Source organism: Salmo salar, chromosome ssa21 (assembly GCF_905237065.1).
Source record: "Salmo salar chromosome ssa21, Ssal_v3.1, whole genome shotgun sequence".
NCBI lineage: Eukaryota > Metazoa > Chordata > Actinopteri > Salmoniformes > Salmonidae > Salmo > Salmo salar.
This window is the reverse complement of record NC_059462.1, coordinates 19,717,482-19,731,968: the sequence shown is the minus strand read 5'-3', so window position 1 is coordinate 19,731,968 and position 14,487 is coordinate 19,717,482. Positions and strand designations below refer to the sequence as shown.

At 42.7% G+C, this 14,487-nt stretch overlaps 1 long non-coding RNA gene across 1 annotated transcript; it reads left to right on the top strand.

Moving 5' to 3' along the window:
* Positions 1–658: 658 nt before the first annotated feature.
* LOC106581918 (uncharacterized) lies at positions 659–5,274 on the top strand. Its single transcript, XR_001323200.2, has 2 exons — positions 659–1,053; positions 2,759–5,274. It is a non-coding gene; the product is annotated as an uncharacterized lncRNA (long non-coding RNA).
* Positions 5,275–14,487: the final 9,213 nt, after the last annotated feature.

Below are 14,487 nucleotides of genomic sequence, written 5' to 3'. Positions count from 1 at the left end.
TGAGAATCCTACCTCTTCACACACCATGAATAATGTATACCTGAGATTGCAATTCCGATTAACCAATAATTAATTATATGAGATGCCTACTATTCAAGAAAACACTGCTATTCTCCATTTTGTGCCCCTAGCATTAGATTTGCATTCAGATTTAGATTGATGTTTAACAGTTTAATTATTCATCCCATGTCACTTTATGTTCCCAGCCGATTCTCCTAACAAATTCTCCTAATGTCCCCACTATGACGACAACTCCACCAACTCCACCATGAGTAACTATAACAGTGACTGTGCTGTGAATATCAGTCCCATATGGAAAATAATCATGAAAGTCAAATAAGAATATTGTATGGCAGAAGAAGATTATTTGTAAAAAGAAATCTAATAAGTAATCTAAAGCATTAAACACAACGAAAATCTCACTGCGGATAGGTACTCATCACAGTGGGAGGCCGTTCCTTCTCTTGCTAGAACAAAAGCGGTACCTGCTGCGTGCTGACCCGGTAGCGACAAACTTGCCATATAAATTGCAATGATTGTCAGTGGCCAATAACTTGACTTTGAGCCAATCAGAGAGCATGAACCCCCAGTTGGGGGAGCCAACAGGAGTGACAACAAAAAGGAAAAAATAGGTCATTTTCTCTGTACAGCCACGGTTAAATGTCATGAGCCAGTCACACTTATGCAATGTAGGCTAAGTGATCTCAGCTAGCTGAGTGCACACAACGCACACAACACTAAACGCAATGCACACAACACTAAATACTTCATCCAAACTAGCTAACCACTGTAGCTAGTATTCCATTATAATTAAATCACAGTGGATTAGTTTCCATGCAACAGCTGCCTGTTTTAGCTGCCGAGTTAGTTAGGTGTCCTTAGCTAGCTAGTGAATATGTTAACGTTAGCTAGCTAGCTAAACATTTATTATGGGCTGGCACTGGCAGTATGGGTTTTTTGGTTAGTGAATTCAACTGTTCAGAGCTGCTATTACTCTTGGCTGGCAAACGGTAGACAATCTTATGTGTGTGTCCCTGCTCTAATAAGGATCTGGTAAGATTTTGTATGTTTTCCTTATACACTACCGGTCAAAAGTTTTAGAACACCTACTCATTCAAGGGTTTTATTTATTTTTGCACACTCTCTGAAGCGTTAAAAAAAAAAATGCTTCACAGAGTGAGCAAAGCTGTCATCAAGGCAAAGGGTGTCTACTTTAAAGAATCTCAAATATGAAATATATTTAAATTTGTTGAACACTTTTTTGATTACTACATGATTCCATATGTGTTATTTCGAAGTTTTGATGTCTTCACTATTATTCTACAATCTAGAAAATAGTAAAAATAAATAAAAACCCTTGAATGAGTAGGGGTTCTAAAACTTTTGACCGGTAGTGTACGTCAGTTGTGTATTTCTATATGTGTTAACTTAGAGTACCAGTCAAAAGTTTGGACACACCTACTCATTCAAGGGTTTTTCTTAATTTTTTTACTATTTTCTACACTGTAGAATAATAGTGAAGACATCAAAACTATGAAATAACACATATGGAATCATGTAGTAACCAAAAAATATCAAAATATATTTTATATTTGACATTCTTCAAAGTAGCCACCCTTTGCCTTGACGACAGCTTTGCACACTCCTACTGCACAGTTGTTTTATCTACAGCTATGCCTTTGGTCTCCCATCCAGGGTTTTAACCAAGCCCAGCTTTGATTTTTATCACTGACTACTACCAATGTGCTATCGCGAGAATGATTGTTGAGAGATGTCCACTTAATAAGTAAATATATTCACTGCTGCTATCAAAGTCACTCGTCCTCCTCCTCCTCATGGCAGACTTTGCTTCATTTTTCAATAAGTATCGCATTGCATGTGTCAATGACATCAGACAGTAGTATGCAAGTGCTTTGATATTTGCATGTCCCATGTATGTGAGACCTTAGAAGGCTTAGATTACATATCTCTTCTCTGCTTTTTATATAATACACGCAACATTTCTGTTATGTCTAAATGTTAACCACCAGTATAAGTCCGATATTAATCTTGTATGTGTATTTGCTGCCATATGTATTACTTACAAGTTCCAGGTAGAACATATACAAATCTTGTTCAATTCTTCAATATCTTTTCCATACGGGGTGATGCATAATTCAATGAGTATCTGCCCTCTGTTTTGGGACGACTAATGTTGATCATTATCAAATTAACTAAGTGGAGTCAAGAATAGTTTGGTGTTGTTGACACTGTTCCAGAGAATTGTGCTTTCCCCATAAAACACAGTCAAGATGGAAACCCACACTAACATAAACAAACATGGGCTCTCTGGATTTCCTATGAAGGATATGTTCTCTGCCTAGATAGCGCTAAGCCTACTGAAGCCAACACTAAACCTCTCTGCTCAGTTTTATTTCATAACCATTATTTTCACTCATCGATGAATGAATGTCTTTAGGCATGTAAATTGCTGGTATCTGTTCAGCAGAGTATAACAAGGCATTGACATTTCAACAATGGCATTTCCTCAAAGGTTAGATGGGTATGTTTATTTGTTTCTTAGTCAGGGGATATTTCCATAGCACACTGCTGTGCACATTCTAGTACTGATACTGACAATGTATTGTTTATCTGCTGAGTTTTGGAATTTGAGAGCTAATCTATATGATTTGTAGTCACTTTAGTGAAGAGACAATTTTGTGTTATATAATACAACACCCTAAACCACAACTCCAGCGCAATTGTTGTTCATTAACAGTTAAACACAACCTCCAGGGTGTAAATGCTGTCCGTGCCAGATATGGGTTGTGCCTGCAGAGATGTGACCTGTGTGCCTGCCTGCCTGCCTGCTTGGACAGGTAAATTGCCACTTTCACCCTAACATTCCCCAGGGAGGAGGTTTCGAGTCCTCACCTGCTCAACACACTGTCAACCTCTCAGGCAGAAAATAGTCCACCACTGTGTTTAAAAAAGAGGGAGTTTCCCCCCCTCCCCTTGTTCTAATTCTCCAGTTCCGACCATTCTTGGAAGGTAAGCTAACTTGTGCTGTGGAACAGTTGAGGGCTTGTATGAAGGTTGACCATATGCCAAGATTTGTCACCTGCTTGTTTGCAAATGAGAAGGAGGCTTTTCCTAACTGGGCAAGCCCAGTTGAGAGACAAATTGCATGTTTATGTGGCATCATAATTCACTAATTACCTGATAGTGAATTATTATTGAATCACTTACTTTATATGCTTTTGAATGATTCACAATGAGACAAATGTTTTTCACAACCCAATATGATGAGTTAAGTGGACAATATTTCATAATGTTGTTAGTTGTTATAGATTAAAGGTCCAATGCAACCATTTTTATCTCAGTATCATATAATTTCTGGGTAACAAGTACCTTACTGTGATTATAAATTATAAATAGCTTAGCAAGGAGCAATTTCTCAAGCAAGAATTTAGCTAGGACTGTCTGGGAGTGGTCTGAGTAGGGAGGGGAAAACGGAAAATGTGCTGTGTTTGGCAGAGAGGTTTGGAACTTTCTTTCTTATTTGTCTAATAACAAATGTACTACCTGGTGTTGTCAACAGGCAGGCCAAAACTCCATCCCACATAAACAGGCAAAAACTTCAGAAAGTCTTTTCAAACATCTCTTACACTAAAAAGGCATTATCATAATTTTCACTATGTCAGTATTATTTCAACCTCATAGTGTGGACATACACTGAATATACCAAACATTAGGAACACCTTTCTAATTTGGAGTTGCACCCTCCCCCCTTTTTGCCCTCAGAACTGGCTCAATTCTTCGGGACATGGAGTCTACAAGGTGTCGAAAGCATTCCACAAGGATGCTGGCCCATGTTGACTCCAATGCTTCTCATATTTGTGTCAAGTTTGCTGGATGTCCTTTGGGTGGTGGACCATTCTTGATACACACGGAACACTGTTGAGTGTGAAAAACCCAGTAGCGTTGCAGTTCTTGACACACTCAAACCGGTGCGCCTGGCACCTACTACCATACCCCGTTCAAAGACACTTAAATATATATTTTTTTGCCCATGATTGACACACATACACAATCCATGTCTCAGTATTCTCAAGGCTTACAAATCCTTCTTTAACCCATCTCTCCCACTTCATATACACCGATTTCAGTGACGTAAGGGATCATAGCTTTCACCTCGATTCAGCTGGTCAGTCTATGTCATGGAAAGAGCAGGTGATCTTAATGTTTTGTATGCTCAGTGTATATATAAAACACTAGGAAATCATGTTTTTGCTTGTACTCGGCCTTTAATATAACCAGATTGTCTCACTGAAGTATAACACTGTATGATCACACTTGATTATCTTTTTAGTTTATTTTGGACATTTCTGTAAAGGGCTGCTGTGAGAAGACCAATAGCATAGTTCCAGGCTGTTGACTGACTGCAATAGTTATAAACAGGAACTATAATCAGCACAGAGGAACTAACTTTCTGACAACTGAACTACTGAAAATGGTCCATAGAGCTAAATCCACTCGCATTGTTTCCAACTTGCAAGTTGCAACAGTGTACAAGAACTGCCAGAAATAGAATAACAGTGTCTCAAGCCCACCAGTGATATTACAACTATTAAGATTACAATATATATGATAGCTGACTGTGTAGATGTATCTTACATGTTCAAGACTGTGTATAACGCTTGCTTTTGTCAGATTGGTGAGAAGTAACATGAAAATGTGGACAGAAAATTATTATTAACTTATGTGGTAGCATAATTACAAGATTATGTTATGTTTATGCACCAAATGGTTGTTTTATGAAATAAAGTAAGGTTCTTTAGGACTCTCTCTCTCCCTTTCTGAGTTAACTGAGAGGAGTCTTTTGAAGCTTGGGCTGGCAACTGTTAAAGAGATGGTTTCCACTCTAGCTTCCTGCAGATAGTCTGGGCGTATGGTGAAGGAAAATGGGTTTTGCTAGAGATAGATTGAGCTGACAATGGCTTGGTGATAAAAACCTAAACTTGGCATTTCATAGACAAGATGTGGTGTGTGTGATAGCCTGGAAGACTAGAACAATGCTTCATTGTCTAATTTTCCTGGCATCTGGGAAACTAAGCCGGGTTGGGGGTTAAACACCGTCCTGTGTAGATAACCAAGGTGGCTTATGGGAGTTGGAACCAGTCTGACTAAGCATTTTAAGTTAAGCACTCGGCAACACACTTCAGAGTGTGGGGTCGACGGTTTCATTATTGCAATAATTAATCGATATTAAATAAAGATGATTGTTTGAAGAAATGACCAAGTCTCTCTCAGTACTGAATTTCCACAACACTTATCTATGGGTGAATCAGCAAAACAATTATTAACTACTTTACATTTGTTCCTCTTGGAAATGTGGAAATATGATGAATATTTCATTCTATGTATCCTCAAAACCACATACATCAACCAAAGCTCATTGATTTTGAATTGTGAACCGCACCCGTCTCAGTAAAAGCCGTAAGCGCCTGTCTGCTACCATGGAAACAGAGAGAGAAAGAAGGACCTGGCCATTAAGCTCTGAGACTGAACACAGAAACAGAGATAAACATTTTTTTGCCACAACCAGAGGCTGCTAGCTGCAGTTATTCTGGCACTGCTTGCAACTTCCTCTTGTATAACCAGTAATACTAACCTGTAGGAACCAGTCTCTTTCACCCTGCAGTATTTCCTGTTCAGAAAATTACTTGCTGGTGCAGTGAAGTATCCGTATGACCTACCGTTAATGAATTTTGAGTAGAGTTTTTCTCGTTTATTTATGGCTTGAGGGGGGTATAGTATTTGATGGCTTAGAGAGTTTGTTGTGGATTTGTATCATACTGTACTATTTATTTCCTGAACTTTTTCACAATGAGAATGTTGTCAAGTATTTAAATACATGGCTCTGGTATGAAGCATCAAATCATTATAATTCTGTAGAGATGAGCATTGACAAGATAGTACGTCTTCATTACTGGATAGTATAGACAGACCATAGTACAGTAGACACAGCATCAATGTGGCAAGACACTCCAAGCTCTTGATTAGATTGACACTCCGGCCATCATGAGGCTGAGGCTGTCGCAGCCAGGGACTCAAAGACATCTGTGTTTCTCCCAGAGAGAGAGACAGCTAAACTGCAGCCCACACCCGGTCCAGTCAGTCAGAGAGGCGAGTGCCGTCCCGTCACAACACTGGCAGATGGCCTCCTGGTCCTCGCTCTGGGCCAAATTCATCACAATGACCTCTCACTGTGACTGCGTGTTTGTGTGTGGAGTCACCATTTGCATCCCTTTCTCTGGACAACCGTCTCTCCTTCACTGTGTAGATGCCATAATGGCAATGGCATCACGGTCCAGAGAAGCCCATGAAAACATCAGTGGATGGAGGGAGGGAGCCCCAGATTGGGCAGGGGAGGAGTTGAAGTTACCCTGTCAGTTTAAAGTCCTATTAGTCAGAGACTGCAATGGATTAGCCATACATTCAAACAGTTTATTTACTGTTGGGGTTGGCTGAAGGGGCACTTTGGGGCAGGTTTCACACTGAAAAGCAGCAATTGTTCACTAACATATGCTCATCTATTCCACCAAGATACCAAGATAAAACCCTTGCTCTTTGGTCTGAAACAGCTTTACATAAATACTAGACATTAGTCAGAACCACCAAAATACTACACATTAGTCAGAACCACCAAACATTGTAGTTATAAAACATGTAATTGCTGTGGCAAATGACAATGGGAAATAATATGAGTAGTATCCCAACATTGCCATAGCCAATATTGACATATGGTATTTTGAAATAGCCCGTCTTTGGAAAGTGTCTTGATATAACGAACAGTTACTCAATTAATTAGTGTCAGTGAGGGCACAGAAGGGTGGCAGCGTCCCTGGCTGGCGTGGTAGCGCCTCGCCCCCAGGGTGTGTGGCATGGGCTGCTGTGTTCCTCCGGAGTCCGGCCCTTGTGTCTGTCCACATTGTGTTTGGACACTGAAGGCCTGTTGTGACTGGAGCCTACATAGAGAGGGAGGGGGAGGAGAAGTTGGCACTGCAGATGTGTAACGGTCAAAACTGTTCGCTGCTCTGGCACCCCAATGGTGGAACAAGCTCCCTCACGACGCCAGGACAGCGGAGTCAATCACCACCTTCCGGAGACACCTGAAACCCCACCTCTTTAAGGAATACCTAGGATAGGATAAAGTAATCCTTCTAACCCCCCCCCTTAAAATATTTAGATGCACTATTGTAAAGTGGTTGTTCCACTGGATATCATAAGGTGAATGCACCAATTTGTAAGTCGCTCTGGATAAGAGCGTCTGCTAAATGACTTAAATGTAATGTAATGTAAATGTAATGTAACGGTTCTGCAGCACAGCTAAATAACAGAACCCATAGTATTGTATAGTGTTTTGAGGGTTCATTGGATCCTAAAGGTCTGCTCTGAGTATTCCCCTCTATTATGATTATTATTCTAAAAAATAACATCTGATCTAGATAACCTCGCCCTAATCTTCTATTGCGTTATGTCACATTTTACTCTGTCTGTCTGTATGGTTTGTTGGTTTGCTGATCAGTGTGTCGCCTTATAGGAGGCATTTTCATTGTGACAGCCATTGTTGTTCCCTCAAAATGGCAAATAGAAAATAAACAGTACCATGTTCACTAGAAAATGACTTTGGATTAAATGAGGCCTGGGAATCAAAATGAGCCATGTGAACTTGTGCCCTGCCCTGAACACAAACCATTGTTGTCATTTCAGCGCAGCTGTTATGTTCTGTGCATGCTCGATGCAGGCCTGGAAGTCATTTGCGAGACATGGACACACACACACAGTGAAAAGATGCAGCTGCAGCCCCTTCACAGAGGGAGTAGAACACAAAACAGTCCCATCAGACACTCAGGACCTCATTTCTACTGACAGCCACTAAACAAGTCCTCTAATGCTGCTCTACACTCACACCTTCAGCTGGCAGATAGCCAGGGGAAAGCCACTGGCAGAACCCCCCATCTGCAAAGCCTAGGTGTGCCACAGTATATGTGTGCCATAGGGGCAATGCCATGGGGGCAATGATCATTTGTCTTGTGTCCACAGAATGAGGGCACATCCACCCACTTCTCCTCAAAAACTACATGGGCATGGAAAATGAGGGCACCAAGACCAACAGTTAAACCCTTAAACTCTGCAAAAACACTGGGCTTTGCATTATGTAATGATCAGTCATAAGCTGATGTCGGACTATAATCTGTTGAAAAAAATGCATGAAGATAGTGATGTTTCTGTGTATTTGTGTCACAGTCCCCCAATGTATACAAATCAAATCAAAGTTTATTTGTCACGTGCGCTGAATACAACAGGTGTAGACCTTACAGTGAAATGCTTACTTACAGGCGCTAACCAATAGAGCAAAAAAGGTATTAGGTGAACAATAGGTAAGTAAAGAAATAAAACAACAGTAAAAAGACAGGCTATATACAGTAGCGAGGCTATAAAAGTAGCGAGGCTACATACAGACACCGGTTAGTCAGGCTGATTGAGGTAGTATGTACATGTAGATATGGTCTAAGTGACTATGCATATATGATGAACAGAGAGTAGCAGTAGCGTAAGAGGGGTTGGCGGGTGGTGGGTGGGACACAATGCAGATAGCCCGGTTAGCCAATGTGCGGGAGCACTGGTTGGTCGGCCCAATTGAGGTAGTATGTACATGAATGTATAGTTAAAGTGACTATGCATATATGATAAACAGAGAGTAGCAGCAGCATAAAAAGAGGGGTTGGGGGGGGCACACAATGCAAATAGTCCGGGTAGCCATTTGATTACCTGTTCAGGACTCTTATGGCTTGGGGGTAAAAACTGTTGAGAGTGCCTTGCGGTCAGAGGCAGAGCAATGATGCAACCAGCCAGGATGCTCTGGATGTTGCAGCTGTAGAACCTTTTGAGGATCTCAGGACCCATGCCAAATCTTTTTAGTTTCCTAAGGGGGAATAGGCTTTGTCGTGCCCTCTTCACGACTGTCTGGTGTGTTTGGACTATTCTAGTTTGTTGTTGATGTGGACAGCAAGGAACTTGAAGCTCTCAACCTGCTCCACTGCAGCCCCATCGATGAGAATGGGGGAGTGCTCGGTCCTCCTTTTCCTGTGGTCTACAATCATCTCCTTAGTCTTGGTTACGTTGAGGGATAAGTTGTTATTCTGGCACCACCTGGCCAGGTCTCTGACCTCCTCCCTATAGGCTGTCTCGGCCACACAGGGAGTACAGGAGGGGACTGAGGGCCCTGAGGAGCCCCCGTGTTGAGGTTCAGTGTGGAAGATGTGTTGTTGCCCACCCTTACCACCTGGGGGCGGCCCGTCAGGAAGTCCAGGATCCAGTTGCAGAGGGAGGTGTTAAGTCCCAGGATCCTTAGCTTAGTGATGAGCTTTGAGGGTACTATGGTGTTGAACGCTGAGCTGTAGTAAATGAATAGCATTCTCACATAAGTGTTCCTTTTGTCCAGGTGGGAAAGGGCAGTGTGGAGTGCAATAGACATTGCATCATCTGTGGATCTGTTTGGGCGGTATGCAAATTGGAGTGGGTCTGGGGTTTCTGGGATAATGGTGTTGATGTTGTGAGCCATTACCAACCTTTCAAAGCACTTCATGGCTACAGACGTGAGTGCTGCGGGTCTGTAGTCATTTAGGCAGGCTGCCTTTGTGTTCTTGGGCACGGACTATGGTGGTCTTATTGAAACATGTTGGTATTACAGACTCAATCAGGGACATGTTGAAAATGTCAGCGAAGACACCTGCCATTTGGTCAGCACATGCCCGGAGCACATGTCCTGGTAATCCGTCTGGCCCCGCAGCCTTGTGTATGTTGACCTGTTTAAAGGTCTTACTCATGTTGGCTACGGAGAGCGTGATCACACATTCGTCCGGAATAAGCTAATGCTCTCATGCATGCTTCAGTGTTGCTTGCCTTGATGCGAGCATAGAAGTGATTTAGCTCATCTGTTGGCTCGTGTCACTGGGCAGCTCGCGGCTGTGCTTCCCTTTGTAGTCTGTAATAGTTTGCAAGCCCTGCCACATAAGACGTGCGTCGGAGCCGGTGTCGTATGATTCAATCTTAGCCCTTTATTGACGCTTTGCCTGTTTGATGGTTTGTCGCAGGGCATAGCAGGATTTCTTGTAAGCTTCCGGGTTAGAGTCCCGCACCTTGAAAGCGGCAGCTCTACCCTTTAGCTCAGTGCGAATGTTGTCTGTAATCCATGGCTTTTGGTTGGGGTATGTACGTGCAATCACTGTGGGGACGACGTCCTCGATGCACTTATTGATGAAGCCAGTGACTGATGTGGTGTACTCCTCAATGACATCGGAAGAATCCCGGAACATGTTCCAGTCTGTGGTAGCAAAACAGTCCTGTAGTTTAGCATCTGCTTCATCTGACCACTTTTTTATAGACCGAGTCACTGGTGCTTCCTGCTTTAATTTTTGCTTGTAAGCAGGAATCAGGAATCACATTATCCCTATATGAGATAAATGCTTAGATTATAAGTCAGATGATGATCCATGGGGGATGACGACATCCCCTAACAACAACAGTATCCCAAGGTGTAGCTACTGTTGACAAAATCAGCAAGCTAGAAGAAGATAATTATTCAGATTCTACAACTGGATTTGACATGACCTGGCAGCATGGCAAGGGCATCTTCCTCTACAGTGTAGCCTGCTATTAGAACCTGAACCAATTCAAACACAAAGTGGAGGGTTCAAACTTGTTTGCCCCTACTATTTCCCTGCAGTGGCGGCACCTGTGTTGCCAGTGTCGCTGTCTCTCCTGTACTGTATATTAGAGCACATGACCTAGACGCTGCCTGTCACCTTGGATTAGGTTCAGGCAGAACAACTGTGTAGCTGTCACCCCTCATTACTGAGCAGTTCGTCCCAAGGCCACAGTAGACACAGGAAACCATACTCTCTGCCGCCTCTGCATTGTGTATATACTAGATTTCCATTGAAAAAGCCTGCTCAATGGAGTGTGTAACTGCTCCAGGTCTTAAATAACAAATACAACAGACTGGCAAATTCATCATCGCTACCCAGTGCTGGGGAAGCTACTCTGAAAACACAGTTAACCAAGCAACCAATTACTTCAAACTGGAAGAAGATACGCTACGCTAAATCTACCCTTAAGAAAATCTAAACTAAAGTTAACTAAAGTTACTTTGAAAAGTAGTTCACTACATCCAAACTACTTGAAAAAGTATCATATGTCAATCTGAAATGTCACAGACTACAAATTGGAAGAACAGTTCACTTTGGGATCATATGGAATATGCAATTCATCCTATTAAACACCGAAACAATGTTTCAATTGAGAAATGCAGGTCTGATGCCAAAAGAGAATGGAAATTCTTGCCCACTTCACCCATATTTCATTTTTGCAAAAATAGTATTATGTAGTTCAAGTAGTTAGCTACACCAATACATCACAAAAAAGTAATTAACTACGGAAAACACTGCCTAGATTTGAATTTGGTTCAACTACCAACAAGCTACTGAAAAAGGTAGTAAACTACATGTACTTCACTACTCCACCAACATTGTCGCTACCATACTGAACAAAAATATAAAAATGCAATGTAGCAATCTCAAAGATTTTACTGAAGTACAGTTCATATAAGGAAATCAGTCAACTGAAATTATTCATTAGGCCCTAATCTATGGATTTCACATGACTGGGAATACGGATATGCATCTGTTGGTCACAGATAGCTTAAAAAAAGGTAGGGGCTTGTATCAGAAAACCAGTCAATATCTGGTGTGACCACTATTTGCCTCATGCCGCGCGACAGATCTCCTTCGCAGAGTTGATCAGGCTGTTGATTGTGGCCTGTGGAATGTTGTCCCACTCCTCTTTAATGGCGGTGCGAAGTTGCTGGATATTGGCGGGAACTGGAACACTGCCGTACACATCAACCCAGAGCATTCCAAACATTCTCAATGGGTGACATGTCTGGTGAGTATGCACGCCATGGAATAACTGGGACATTTTCAGCTTCGAGGAATTGTGTACAGATCCTTGCGACATGGGGCTGTGCGTTATCATGCTGAAACATGAGGTGATGGTGGCGGACAAATGGCACGACAATGAGCCTCAGGATCTCATCACTGTGCATTCAAATTGCCATTAATAAAATGTGATTGTGTTCGTTGTCCATAGTTTATGCCTGCCCATACCATAACCCCACTGCCACCATGGGGCACGCTGTTCACAACGTTGACATCAGTAAACTTCTCGCCCAAACGTCTACTATCTCCCCGGTTCAGTTAAAACCAGGATTTATCCGTGAAGAGCAGACTTCTCCACCATGCCAAAGGCCATCGAAGTTGAGCATTTGCCCACTGAAGTCGGTTATGATGCGGACAACGAGCATGCAGATGAGCTTCCCTGAGACTATTTCTGACAGTTTGTGCTGAAATTCTTCAGTTGTGCAAACCCACAGTTTCATCAGCTGTCCGGGTGGTTGATCTCAGATGATTCCGCAGGTGAAGAAGTTGGATGTGGAGGTCCTGGGCTAGCGTGGTTACACATTGTCTGCACTTCTGAGGCCAGTTGGATGTACTGCCAAATTCAAGGTAGAGAGATTAACATTCAATTCCATGGCAACAGCTGTGGTGGACATTCCTGCAGTCAGCATGCCAATTGCATGCTGCATCAACTTGAGACATCCGTGGCGTTGTGTTGTGTGACAAAAGTGCATCTTTTAAAGTGGTGTTTTATCGTCCCCAGCACAAGGTGCACCTGTGTAATGATCAGGCTGTTCAATCAGCTTCTTGATATGCCACACCTGTCAGGTGGATGGCTGCGTTCTCTTATCTTTCTTGCTAACATGAATCCCATTGAGCATTCCCCACAGAAATGTCCGGGAACTTGCAGGTGCCTTGGTGGAAGAGTGGGGTAACATCTTACAGCAAGAACTGGCAAATCTGGTGCAGCCCATGAGGAGATGAACTGCAGTACTTAATGCAGCTGGTGGCCACACCAGATACTGATTGTTACTTTTGATTTTGACCCCCCCTTTGTTCAGGGACACATTATTCAATTTCTGTTAGTCACATGTCTGTGGAACTTGTTCAGTTTGTTCAGTTGTTGAATCTTATGGTCATACAAATATTTACACGTTAAGTTTGCTGAAAATAAATGCAGTTAACAGTGAGAGAACGTTTCTTTTTTTGCTGAGTTTAGTTGGGGAGTAGGACTCTTTCAATGTGCCTACGTCAGCTGGCTCTCTGAAATAGCTGCGTCACAGCTGGAGGCTGGAGGGGGTTCCTGCTCCTGTTATTCTGGACTGAGTGAACAATGGCCTGGTGCAGCTGAGAGGAAGACGTCCTGTGCAGGGCTGTACCAGGCTGATCTGGGATGGACGCTACACTGGACTGGGCTGAACTTGACTAAGATGGGCAGGGCTAGATACATCTGGGGTGGAAGCTATAGTTTCCCTGGGCTGGGCCAATCTGTGTTGGGTTTTACTGTGATGTGTTATGCTGTGCCACAGTGCTGTGGGGGTGGGGGGCTCAGGATGCTCCTGACTTATCCAAAGAGGATATGGACTCCACCATATGCCTGGGTCAGAGCAGGACGTGTATGTCTGGCCTGAGTCATGGTGGGGGTGGTTTAATGAGATAAGAGCTTGAGGTTAGTCTCTTAAAGGACATTACAGCTTGTAATGTGCCTGAGTTGATATGTCAGAAGTCATAAATGCAGATATGGGTCTACAGTTTGCTGTGCATGTTTACACTTTAGTTCAGTACATTTAATCTCCCATGGGGTGTAATATCAGAAAGTATCCTATATTAAAAGTGATTTGACCTCATTGATCTGGTACATGAGGTCATTGTGTCCTGGAGGAATGGGGACACCAGGCTGCAGCGCAAGACCCAGTCAATGGAATGAATGTCATGGAGACTAATCAGTTTAACCGCAATCCACGTATCCCGACAGACCATAAACCTTCAAAAAGTTAGGATTGTGGATGATTTAAATAACCAGTAACCCCTGTATCTTAGTGTCCAAGCAATTGGTGGCAAAAAAAAAAATCTCAATAGTGAGAATGTGTTGCTTAAACGCTGATATTTCCAAGGTACTAGTATTCATATAGGGTCCTGTCCCTCAAAGACAAAACAATTAACAATTCCAGCCCAACAGTAAAGGATGGAGTACACCAGAAGTCAGAGTCCTTCTCTGCCTCCAGTCCAGACCAATGCCAAAGGGTGCATCGTTTTGCTTAGGCAGGTAGACCGTTAAGCCATTTGCAGTAAAGATTGCCACAGGTGTTTTTCTAGGTCAGTTGGCAGATGCACTGTGCCAGCACAGACTGTAGACAGAGGCAATGTCTGCTCATCCACTTAGTGCTCTAAAGCCCACAGCAGCTCAGTAAAACATTGCTTGGATTCTGGCAGTTGTGATTGCTCAGGCTTTTGATGCAATGAGATTCCAGGATGCCAAAATATG